Genomic DNA, 13,203 nt, shown 5'->3' on the forward strand with positions numbered 1-13,203 from the left:
TCTGTTCTTGCTTGAATGTCCTCCTTGTAAGTCGCTTTGGTCAAAAGCTAAATGTAATGTTATGTAATGATATTACGATTAGCTCAGTCCACTGCTGCTTATACTTAAGATGGACCAGAGGGACGCCCCATCTAAATTGAGGGCCTACCTCTAACTAAAAAAAACCCTAAATAACTAAAAAAAAGAAGCAACAGCATCAGCCCTTCAGGAGTGCTTGCCCCGCCCCGGGTAAATACCCTGTATGTCAGATTACCAGTCCAGCCTTGTCTCTCTCTCAATTTATTTTTTTTTATCCTCAGTGCGACTGAGCTGACATCTGATGAGTTCTTCATTAATAAGACTGAGCTTAATCGGATGTCAGCTACCGCAATAACAAAAATGACAACGACAATAATAATAATATTTTACTGAAGATGAGGGAGAGGGGAGTAATCTTGACGTGAGGCTGATGTAATCCTAAATCCCTCTGGTAGTCATGTACTAAACCCTTACTCACACAAAGGCTGACGGCACAGACACAACAGCTCCACGTATGCCAATGATAAATCATGCTTTATGGTGAGATGGTGGCAAGCCGTTCACTTGTACTTGTACTTATTTCAAACTACGTTTTAACTTAACCTTTCAAATTTCTCTCATCTTGACTTTTTGCCATCTCAAACCTCAAACATTTCCTCCCTGACAAGTTAGTTATAGAGAAGGGTTTAGCATTTCTTAATTGTATGTCGGAAGTAATAGAAGTATAATATAATGATAAGGTGTGTGTGTGTGTGTGTGTGTGTGTGTGTGTGTGTGTGTGTGTGTGTGTGTGTGTGTGTGTGTGTGTGTGTGTGTGTGTGTGTGTGTGTGTGATGTTTGAGAGAGAGAGAGAGAGAGAGAGAGAGAGAGAGCAGGAAAAAGCAAGATGGAAGAAGGGGGCGCCAGAGAGCTTGTGTGCAGATGAAGCTTCCTGGTCAGACACCAACAGAACAATGGCCGTGTCTCAAATGTCGCACTTGTGCACTTCAGGCACTGTTTTTCAGTGCCTAGGGCGCTCACGCTGAAATTTTCAGTTGAGCCAGTGCACTGAAAGTGCCAGGATGATCCCCTAACAATGGCGGAAAAATGCAGTGCTTGAATGATGGACACTGCACGCACTAAACGGCGGCCATGTTGACAATGACACGGAGGAAATGTGGCATTCAGTTCAGTAGAAGAGTTTGGTCAACAGTCTCCTAATTCTGTAAGTTATGTTGATGGGACACCAACCTCTTCATGCCAACCAAAATATTGCATGTGTGATTGTTGTCCTTTGGGTTGAAGGACATGCAAATACAAGCACCAGACGCTGTGCATTGTAAACAGTAACCAACTCATATTTTGGCGAGCTTATGCCATGCTCAGCCGTCACTTCCAGCGAGGGCACAGTGCATAGTGCTCAAATTTTACCACAACACTATGCACTAAAGACCTCAGTGCACTGTGTGCACTGTGCACTGACTGTCAGTGCACTGACAAAAGTGCGTCATTTGAGACACAGCCAATGAGACACGATACCCTGTAAGCGCAGAATCAGCTGGCTCACATGGGATTTGCCTGCATTTGACACAGTTTGGTCTTTTGGATGGTTCAAGTGGGACACTAGTCTACTCCTTAATACATTGCATGCAGAATTATTTAGCAAATTGTATTTTTTGAGTATTATACTATGATTGAAAAAATAAGGCAAGGCAAGACTATTTTATTTGTATAGCGCATTTCATACACAAATGCAATTCAATGTGTTTCACATTTTTAAAAATTAAATTACGTAAATGAAAATAAAAGCACAAGGCATGGCAGGTTAAAAATAGAATAAAAAAGGAGAAAACTTTGGTTCCAAAACTTTGCAGCATAGTAGCTAAAGGCTGTCTCGCCACACTTTGTTTTGACAAATTAACCAGCAAGTTTTTCTTCATAGATCTTAGATGCCTAGTTGGTGTATAGCTGAAACATGGGTAGTATGTGGGTGCCATTTAGTGATTTGAACATAAATAGTAATGAAAGTAAATTATGTAGCTTACTGGGAGCCAATGCAGGGACCTTAAAATCGGTGTAAGTTGATGAATTCTTGAAGCTGTTTGATTGTCTTTTTGGGAAGTCCCATGAAAACGCTATTGCAGTAGTCAATCCTACATGAAATTAAGGCATGTACTAATTTTTCTAGATATTGTTTTGTCATAAGAGCCCTAAGTTTAAAAATGTTTTTGAGATGATAGAGTGTAGACTATAGTAATGGCTTTCATGTGACTGTTAAAATTGAGTTCACTATCGATAACGACAACAACATTTTTCACAGTACCGTTTGCTTTAAAGGTGCACCATGTAATATTTAAACTTCAAATTCAAATTTTAAGCATTCATTATGCCCTTTTCATACATGAAAAGGGGGATCTCCTCCATGGTCAGCCATTTTTAATTTCCAGAAATAGCTACATTTTTAGCTGCAAAATGTACTCTACTTTGGTTATACTAGTAAATATTGGTTTATTATTTAGTAAATATTCATGAAAAGATAACATTTGGTAATAGGCAGCAGCGTTTCAATGAGCAGCATAGTTGCAGTACCTATTTTGACCACATTCTACACAGTGCACCTTTAAAGCCTTTAGTTTCAAGGATAGTGGCAATCTTTAGCCTTTCCTTCTTTTTCCCAAATAGAATTACTTCGGTTTTTGCTTTGTTCAGTTGAAGACAATTTTAAGACATCCAGTTGAAGGGGGGCATGTATAGGGGGGATTGAAGGGGGCATGCATAGCCAATAGGTGACATGACTAGGTAAAGTTGGGTGTTGTCAGGATATATGGTAATTTATTTCATTTTTCTTCATAATTTGTCCAAGTCGCAGCATATAAAGGTTGAATAGCAGTGGTCCTAAGATGGAGCCCTGGGGGACTACACAGTTCAAAATGATCAGTGATGTATGGCCTCAAATGACAACATAGAAACTTCTTTTTTGTAAGTAAGACTTAACCCATTTTGTTCTAAGCCCTTTTTGGGAAAGGGTGCCCTCTTCCTATTAAATCCTAAATATATCAGCCTCCGAAGCACATACAAACATGAAATGAGTTACATTTAAAAACCAAGACCCTCCCCTTGCATTTTAATGTGCTCATTCAGCTCTAACATACCCACATACAGTATATCGCAAAAGTGAATACACCCTCACAGTTTTTGCAAATTTTTGAGTATATCTTTTCATAGGAAAGCATTACAGAAATTTCACTTTGACACAATGATTAGTGACCTTTTAACAACTTATTTAACCGCTTAAATTTGTTGTTCACTCAGAAAAAAACAAAATACAGTCATTAATGTTTGAACATGTACTCACAAAAGTGAGTACACCCCAGATGAAAATCCGGTAGAGAAGGGGCTGTGTTGGCTCGAATCGTCTCAAAATGAAACGAAATGAAAAGGGATGAAAAGGGAGGTCATCAGTGTGCGTTTCAACCTTTCTTTGCATTGAACTTTTACATTTTGAGTCTGCATCTGTCTTAAATAGATTGGTGTTTGATTTGAATGTAATCCTATGGAGAACATCATGATCTGCTTCAGTAGTAACAGTGCACGTTGACATGCATGTTTCTTTTAGGTGTATTTCAGATTGCCAATGTTGACAGCATTCATGCATCCCCAAACCATGTCAGTCCCACTACCATGCTTGGCTATTGAGAGGATACACCTTTTTTTGGTAAAACTCACTTGTTTACCACCACACATGCTTGACACCATCTAAGGCAAATTTGCTTATCTTGGTCTCGAGAGATGAACAGACCAAGGATATGGATCACTGGAACCATGTTGTGTGATCTGAAGAGATCAAGATAAACAAATTTGCTTAGATGGTGTCAAGCATGTGTGGTGGTAAACAAGTGAGTTTTACAAAAAAGTGTATCCTATCAAAAGTCAAGCATGGTAGTGGGACTGACATGGTTTGGGGATGCATGGATGCTGTCAACATTGGTAATCTGAAATACACCTAAAAGAAACATGCATGTCAAAATGCACTGTGACTACTGAAGCAGATCATGATATTCTCCATAGGATTGCATTCAAATCTCACACCAATCTATTTAAGCCAGATGCAGACTCAAAATGCAAAAGTTCAATGCAAAATAAGGTTGAAACGCACACTGATGACCTCCCTTTTCATCCCTTTTCATTTCGTTTCATTTTGAGACGATTCGAGCCAACACAGCCCCTTCTCTACCGGATTTTCATCTGGGGTGTACTCACTTTTGTGAGTACATGTTCAAACATTAATGGCTGTATTTAGTTTTTTTCTGAGTGAACAAGAAATTTAAGCGGTTAAATATGTTGTTAAAAGGTCACTTATCATTGTGTCAAAGTGAAATTTCTGTAATGCTTTCCTATGAAAAGATATACTCACAAATCTGCAAAAACTGTGAGGGGTGTATTCACTTTCGTGATAGTTAATAAAACAGCTAAAATCTGAAAATCCTGAAAAACCGGTATATGTCTCCAGGACACAATGGGTTAAACCACTTAATAACTGTACTTGAACAACCAGCATTCAACCCAGTATTCAAATCGATGCAGTGGTATCTTGTGGCCAACAGTGCCAAAGGCCACACTTAGGTCTAAAAACACCCAGACTTGATGTTTTGCCAGCATCAGTGTTAAAGGCATATTAGACAGGTCATCAGCTGGGAAAATTAGGCCTTTCGTCCTACCGCACTTTTCTCTGTGGATTACTGACCAGCAGCCCTATTGGAAGAAATTAAAACATGGGGCCACGTCAATTTTTGCTCAGAATTCAATATGGCCGCCATTTTCCAAAATGACTTGTTTTGATGCATTATTACATTGTACTATAAGGTGATATTCATGAACAATTAACTACTTTCAGCACTATTCTGTCCTATTTGCTTACATACATGTTTACAAAGGTTGACTAAACTAAAACAAATGAAAATAAAGTTGGCCACCTTGCAATATCTAAAGGAAAGTGCTGAAAATAATGATTGAAATGCACGTACAGAGTCTATGGCTGGGAGGCCTATTGTCCTGTCAGGGTTTTCACAGTGGATTACAGACCAGAAGGCCTATTGAAAAAGATTCACCAGCTGGTTGCCATCTCAAATGTGCTCCAAAATTCAAAATGTTCTCTGTTGGCAGACTTGGAATGGCAGACTTTCATACATTTTTCTCAATACTTTAAGACCATAATTATCAATAAAGACAACCTATTTTCAGTGAAATTCTGTCCTATCTCCTATCTATAGACGTGAGTAGTACAAAGGTTGGCAACAGAATGATGTAAATATGAAGGGCTCTTTTCCAACATGAGATATATCCATTTTATAGAATGTTAGTTAATTGACATTTTTGTATTGGGCTTTCCATTGAATTGCATTGCAAAATGCATTTTATAGAGGTTTAAAAAGTATGTTCTGAAAACATTTTAATGGCAAGAATTCACACATAGATTATAGGACTTCTTAACAGTCAATTCCAATATTAAAATGCAAAAAGTCAAAAATGGTGGATATAGCGTTTTGGAAAAGAGCTCTTCATATATATCTTGCCCCTTTGAAATATCCTAAGGATTGTTGTCAGAAAATGATTGAATTACACATACACAGTTGACTGCTGAAAAATATTCACCTGCCAAACTTTTCACATTAGATTACTGACCATAAGTTTTTCAGGCCTACATTTTTTTTTTGCATAAAGCAAGGGTGAGTGTGCGTGCGTGTGTGCCCGCGCGTATCCCCCGCTCATCTTTCCCCTGCTCTACAGTGTCTCCCCCCCACACTATTCTGCCTCCCCCACCCCCTCACTCATCTCCCCCCCACCCCTCAGTCACCCCCCACTATTCTGCCCCCAACGCTCACCCCCCCTGACTCATTCTCCCCCCACCCCCCCACAAAATACTCGCCCACCCCCCATCCAATGTGAAAAGTTTGGCAGGTCAACCCCCCCCCACTCAACTTACCCCCCCCCCCCCCCACACACATACACACACACTATTCTGCCCCTCTGAATACCCCACACTATTCCCCCCCCACCACCTCACTCATCCCCCCACACACTATTCTGCCCCCCACCCCCTAATTCAACCCGACTCATTCCCCCCACCCCCCACTCTGCCCCCTCATTCATCCCCCGCTCCTCCACATCTTTCGGTCCACACTACCCCCCCACCTTACCCCCTCCCAACACACACACATCCGGTCTACTGTGTCTATGTCAGTGTATGTAAAGAAGCACACTGGCCACACACACTTGAGAAAAGCGCACTCAAGCACACACACATACATACACACACAAACGCATGCACACACACACACACACACACACACACACACACACACACACACACACACACACACACACACACACACACACACACACACACACACACACACACACACACAGTTTGGCAGGACAATATGCCTTTTTTCAGCAGTCCACTGTGTGTGAAATTCAATCATTTGACAACATTCCTTTGGATATTTCAAAGTGGCAAGATATATATATTCATGCCTTTTTCTAGACAACCTTTATACTCACGTCTGTAAGGAGATAGGACAATTTAACTGAAAAATATGTAATCTTTATTGATAATTATGGCCTTACAGTATTGAGTAAAATGTGTGAAAGTCTGCCATTCTGAAAAACAGAGAACATTTTGAATTTTGGAGGACATAGATGGCCCCACGTTTTAATCTTTTTCAATAGGCCTTCTGGTCTGTAATCCACTGTGCAATAGGCCTATTTTTCCCAGCCATAGACTCTGTATGTGCATTTCAATCATTATTTTCAGCACTTTCCTTTGGATATTGCAAGGTGGCCAACTTTATTTTCATTTGTTTTAGTTTAGTCAACCTTTGTAAACATATATGTAAGGAAATAGGACAGAATAGTGCTGAAAGTAGTTAATCTTTAATGAATATCACCTTATAGTACAATGTAATAATGCATGAAAACAAGTCATTTTGGAAAATGGCGGCCATATTGAATTCTGAGCAAAAATTGACGTGGCCCCATGTTTTAATTTCTTCCAATAGGGCTTCTGGTCAGTAATCCACAGAGAAAAGTGCGGTAGGACGAAAGGCCTAATTTTCCCAGCTGATGACCTGTCTATATATCATTCATCATTCACAACTTAAATAAGAACTGTTTCCGTGCTGTGATTGGCACAGAACAGAAGCCTGATTGAAACTGATCAAGGCAGCAATTAGATTTCGGAAAGGCAGTTAATTGCTTAAAGGTGCACTGTGTAGAATGGTGGCCAGAGCAGGTATTGCAACTATACTGCTTATTGAAACTGTGCTGTCTACTGCCTTATTTGAGCTTTTCGAGAATATTTACTAAAAAAAAGAAACCAATATTTACTAGTATACCTTTGTATATACCTTATCTGAAAAAAAGATGCTAATTCATTGCATTTGCTAACAGCATTTGTGGCTGGGGATTTGTTAGCTTGTAATAATAATAATAAGGTAGTAGTTCATACACCGCACTCTTCCGTGTGGTGCGTCTCCAGTTGAATAACTTGGAAGGTGAAAAAGTGGATCGCACTCGGGTTCTTCTTTTCTTCTTTTTTATTTTTTATTTACATAGCAGCAGAAGTGTAGACAAACGTTTCGGCTGTTGCCTTCGTCAGTGTTGCTATGTAAATAAAAAATAAAAAAGAAGAAAAGAAGAACCCGAGTGTGATCCACTTTTTCACCTTCCAAATAATAATAATACATATACTATTAAATATAATAGTAATAATACATGAGCACCATTGTTTATATTTCTGTTCATTGTGTCAGAAAAGAAAGACCTTCTTGCTTTAGATATTTCCAAATTGTATTTATAGAGCATGTCTTTGTAGATTTGGTAATGGATTTGAAGTTTAGATTGATGCCAGCGTCTTTCATCCTTTCTAAAATGGCGCTTTAGCAATTTCAGTGTGGGATTCATTTTCTATGCCACTTTTTGATCATTTTTGTTTGTTTTTAAGGGGGCGATAACATCCATATGTGTCATCCTATATTTCAAGGGACACTGTGCAGGAAATGGTCAAAAAAGGTACTGCAACTATGCTGCTCATTGAAACTGGGCTGCATGCCTATTGCCAAATTTGATCTTTACATGAAAGTTTACTAAGTAATAAACAAATATTTTCTAGTATGGTCCAAGTACAGTCATTTTTTGCAGCTAAAAATGGCTATTTTTGGAAATTCAAAATGGCGGACCATGGAGAAGATCCCCCTTTTCATGTATGAAAAGTGCAATTTTTAAAGGTCATAATGAATACTTAGAATTTGATGCTGGTGGTAAGTATTCATGAAAAAGGTAACATTAGTGAATGGGTAGCATGAATTCGGGAAATAAACAACTAAAAATCTCACACAGTGTCCCTTTAAAGTTTGCCATTTGGTCATCTGCACACTGAGAAGTTTGACTTTGATTTTTGGAGAGTGCTTGGTCAAAAAGAGCTGCTGTGCTGTCATTGATGAAGTATCGGGGACATACAAACATCAGCAAATAGAGAAATGATCAGAGAAGCCAGTCCTGAACAGTAGTAGTTTTAACTTCAACACCTTTTGTAAGAGAAAGGTCTAAACCATGTCCCTTTGAATGAGTGGCTTCTTGAACATTCTGTGTTAGGTTGAAGATATCAATGAAAGACAGAACTTCCTTAGCATACACATTTTCTAAATTATCCACATGTAAATTAAAACCTTGTGTTATCATATGATTTTCAAACTCCAAGCAAATATTAGACAACAGTTCCCCACACTCCTTGAGGACAAGAAGTGAAGAAAGTCTTGGTGGTCAGTAGATAGTCAATAACAATATGTCAGGAGAACATTTTAGAACTGTGCTTAAAGGGGCACTAGGTAGGATGATGTCATTTGCGCGGCGCCCGTGGCATACTCAAAATCTACACCATAATGAAAAAATGCTGTTCAAATAAACACGCTAGGAGACTGTTTTTCATCACAGAATGCCAGTAGCTGATACAAATCTGAATATGGTATGTAAAGCAATTTTCCAAATAAAAAGTGTTTCCCACGACACTCGTTCGGTCCGCCGCTGTCTAAAGTTGCATGTGCGGTTTTCTGACAGCGGACCGTGGAAGCGGCCGCGACAGCCATCGTTCACTTACCAATGACTCGCACAAGCATCGCCTGACTCGGGACCGTGATTATTTAAACTTTTAATCCTACCTGGAGCCCCTTTAAATATTGAAAGGAAGTAAAGTTACCAAGTACTGTCTGTTTACACTGAAACAAATGGTATATAACGTGTTCGGAACTCATCTGAAAACGACTAATCCTCTGAGGCCTTGACAGAGAAGGGCCTCTTTGGAGATGTCTCATTCGTCTCCCTCAGAGAACCGGGGTTACAGACATGGGGTCATCCCTATGTTCCCCAGGTCCTATGTTCCCCAGGTCCTATGTTCCCCGCAACCTGGGAACTTAGGACCCTTTCTTCAAAAAAGTGTTCTATGTTCCCCGCTGCTTCAAAGTAGACTGCTGCCGGCCCACATGGCAAAGCACAGGTTGTTGTTGCACCTCTGACAGGTTAGGTTTAGGGATAGTTTTGGTCAGGGCACAAATTTACAACTCAGAAACATTGCATTATTGACAGGTTAGGTTTAGGGATGGTTTGGGAAGGGCACAATTTGAAAACTTGGAAGTGCCCCGGTCCCATACAAAGACAGGGGAACATAGGAGCCAGGGAACATAGGACCCGGGGAACATAGGTACGCTGCCGAAGAAAACACTGAAAGTGAATGGACGGGCACTCGCCTTCAAGCTGGATACAGGTGCGGACGCAATCGTCATCCCGAGCGCTGCCTACTCCAAGAGACTGCATGGCCCACTCACCAAAGCATCTATACCACTGTGTGGACCCAGCAACGAATCACTACAGGCCAGAGGTCAGTTTAAGGCAATCATGACATACAAGGACAGAACAACAGTATAGCCTGTGTATGTAGTGCAACATCTAGCAACACCACTGCTGAGTCTGCCAGCCATTTCAGACCTGAAATTGATTCATGTAGTGGATAGTGTAGTTGAGTCAGAGAATGACATGACGAAACAGTACTCCCAGGTCTTAACTGGACTGGGCTGCTTCACAGGGGAGTACAAAATCAAATTGAAGGACAATGTTAAGCCCTATGCATTGTCACTGCCACGCCGTGTACCTCTGCCACTGCACGACAATGTCACAGAGGAACTCCAGAGAATGGAGAAAATGTGTGTGATCTTGCCCATCGTGCCTACAGAGTGGTGCGCAGGCATGGTCATGGCACCGAAGCTCAACGGCAAGATCAGGATCTGCTCAGATATGACTCACCTGAATGACTACATCTGCAGAGAGAGAGACACATCTTGCCAGCTGTCGACGAGACACTGGCCAAGCTAGTGGGGGCAACTGTGTTTTCGAAGCTGGATGCTACAGCTGGATTCTGGCAGGTACCCCTACATCCACAATCAGTCCTACTTACTACATTCATCACGCCATTCAGGAGATACTGCTACAAGAGACTGCTGTTTGGAATATCGTCAGCACCTGAGCACTTCCAAAAATGTCTGACACCGATGCTGACAGGGCAACTGTATCTCAGTCATTTCGTGAAGTATTCACGAAAAAAATAGATTAATTTTCGTGGTGCATTCACGTTATTGCCCGCCTTTCGTAAAGTCTTCACGAAAATAATAGATTAATTTTCACGCTGCCTATTCACTTCAATTGCCCGACTGTTGCCTAGAGACCCACTAGTTTGATGCCCTTTCGGTAGCCTACCGTCACATGGTAATCAAACATTTCATACAAGCAATTTAGGGTTAGGTTTAGGGTCAAGGTTAGGGTTAAGGTTAGGGTTAAGGTTAGGGTTAGGGTTAGGTTTAGGGTTAAGTAGGGTTAAGGTTAGGGTTAGGTTTAGGTTTAGGTTTAGGTTTAGGGGACATAAGGCGTAAGTACCGAAAGGGCGTCGAATTAGTGAGTCCCGAGTTTATCAGCAGTGTTCTGTCAGCACCCCCTCCCCGCCCCTGCAGACGTTTGGATAACCATAGCAGCAGTGGGGCAATTCAAGTGAATAGGCAGCGTGAAAATTAATCTATTATTTTCGTGAAGACTTTACGAAAGGCGGGCAATAACGTGAATGCACCACGAAAATTAATCTATTATTTTCGTGAAGACTTTACGAAAGGCGTGAGATAGGGCTCGACAGGGCTAGAAGAGACTGTATGCCATGCTGATGACATCCTGGTCTTTGGGTCAATGCGAGAACAACACAACCAGAGGCTGCACAGGGTGCTGACACTGAACAACAACAAGTGCCAGTTCGCCGTCAACAAGGTGACATTCCTGGGCCCCATCGTCAGCGAGAGGGGCATACAAGCAGATCAAGCCAAGATCAAAGCAATCACAGAGAAGCCCCCAAGGATGCTGCCGACGTGAAAAGGTTTGTGGGCATGGTCAACTACGTGGGCAAGTTCTCGTGTAGCAGACCTCATGCAGCCACTGAGAGACCTGCTCAAATCAGACACAGACTGGGTGTGGGGCAGTGCACAGCAAAGAGCATTCAACGAGCTGCGTAGAGAACTCAGCTCACCAACAGTACTGGCCCAGTACTGTCTGCACCGAGAGACCATCATAGCAGCAGATGCTTCATCCTTTGGGCGAGGTGGAATGTTGTCACAGAAGCAGCAGTCTGGAGAGTGGAGGCCAGTAACCTTCATATCATGCAGCATGGCAGACACTGAGCGTAGAGAAGGAAGCGCTGGCGCTGACCTGGGCGTATGAGCATTTTCAGTCTTACCTGATAGGGAAGGACTTTTCAATACAGCGCTTGAAAAGTCTGTGGCGCTGACCTGGGCGTATGAGCATTTTCAGTCTTACCTGATAGGGAAGGACTTTTCAATACAGACTGATCACAAACCTCTGATTTCCCTGCTGGGCAGTAGGGCATTGGATGACTTACCACCCCGCATCCTGAGATTCAGGCTGCGGCTGCTTCGCTTCACTTACAAGATCAAGCACATGCCTGGAAAGAAGTTGGTCAGAGCGGACACAGTTGCAGCACCAACAAGACCTGCTGTTGGCAGACAGACTGCCATGGCAGCGGCCCCCAGTTCTCTGCAGCGGAGTTTGCAGCCTTCGCCAGAGACTGCGACTTCTCACACACAACCAGCAGTCCCCGCTACCCTCAAAGTAACTGAGAGGCTGAGAGGGTGGTGAGGACGGTGAAATCTCTTCTGAAGAAGGGGGAAGATCCCCACAAGGCGCTCATGGCCTACAGGGCCACTCCGTTGGCCCACGGCTCGTCCCCGGCACAGCTGCTGATGGGCCGCAACATCAGGATGCCCTTGCCGGTCAGGAGGGGGAAACTTCAACCTCCGTGGCAGGCCTTCAGAACGAAAGACCAGGAGGTAAAAGAGCAACAGGCCTCCTGGTACAACAAAAGACACAACACAAAGGCAAGACCAGCACTCAGGCCAGGACAAATGGTCTGGGTAAAGAACACAAAAGAGACAGGAACGGTGAGTGGTCCAGTTCAGACACCCAGGTCAAACGACATTGACCTGCCCTCAGGCACTCTGAGGAGAACCCGTTCCCATATCAGGGTCGTTCCAGAACCTGCAAAAGAGACTATAGTGGGCCGAACCATCCGACCACCAAAAAGACTGAACCTGTAAAAAGCTGTGGTTTGGATCACTGGGCAAAATAAACCCTGAACAGCTTGGGGACCTGGGCAGTCTACCCCGACCCCTAGGAAAGAAAAGAAAATTTGTAATGTAATACACTGGTTATGAATTATTACAGGTACATGTTGGATGTGTTCATACTGAGGATTTAATATGAGGATTTTGAATACTTACAGTAAATTTACTTGTGTTTTTAGAAATATCAATTACACAAATGAACACAGGGTGAATTTACTGTTCAGGTTTATATATATATCAACACTTATCAATGCCTATCAACACCAAAGCACCAACAACTGTAACAATAGAGGATCAGAGCTTAGAAAGCACTAAGAGTTTCATATACATGGGAAGCCCCATTCATAATGATTGGGGGGCCAGTAAAGACATTCAGAACCGGATCAACAAAGCACACATAAGATTAAGGAAGATATGGAACTCAAAGCAATACACCATCAAAACAAAACTACGACTATATGAAAGCTGTGTGATATCTACT

The sequence above is a fragment of the Engraulis encrasicolus genome, chromosome 15 (genome assembly GCF_034702125.1).
Source record: "Engraulis encrasicolus isolate BLACKSEA-1 chromosome 15, IST_EnEncr_1.0, whole genome shotgun sequence".
NCBI lineage: Eukaryota > Metazoa > Chordata > Actinopteri > Clupeiformes > Engraulidae > Engraulis > Engraulis encrasicolus.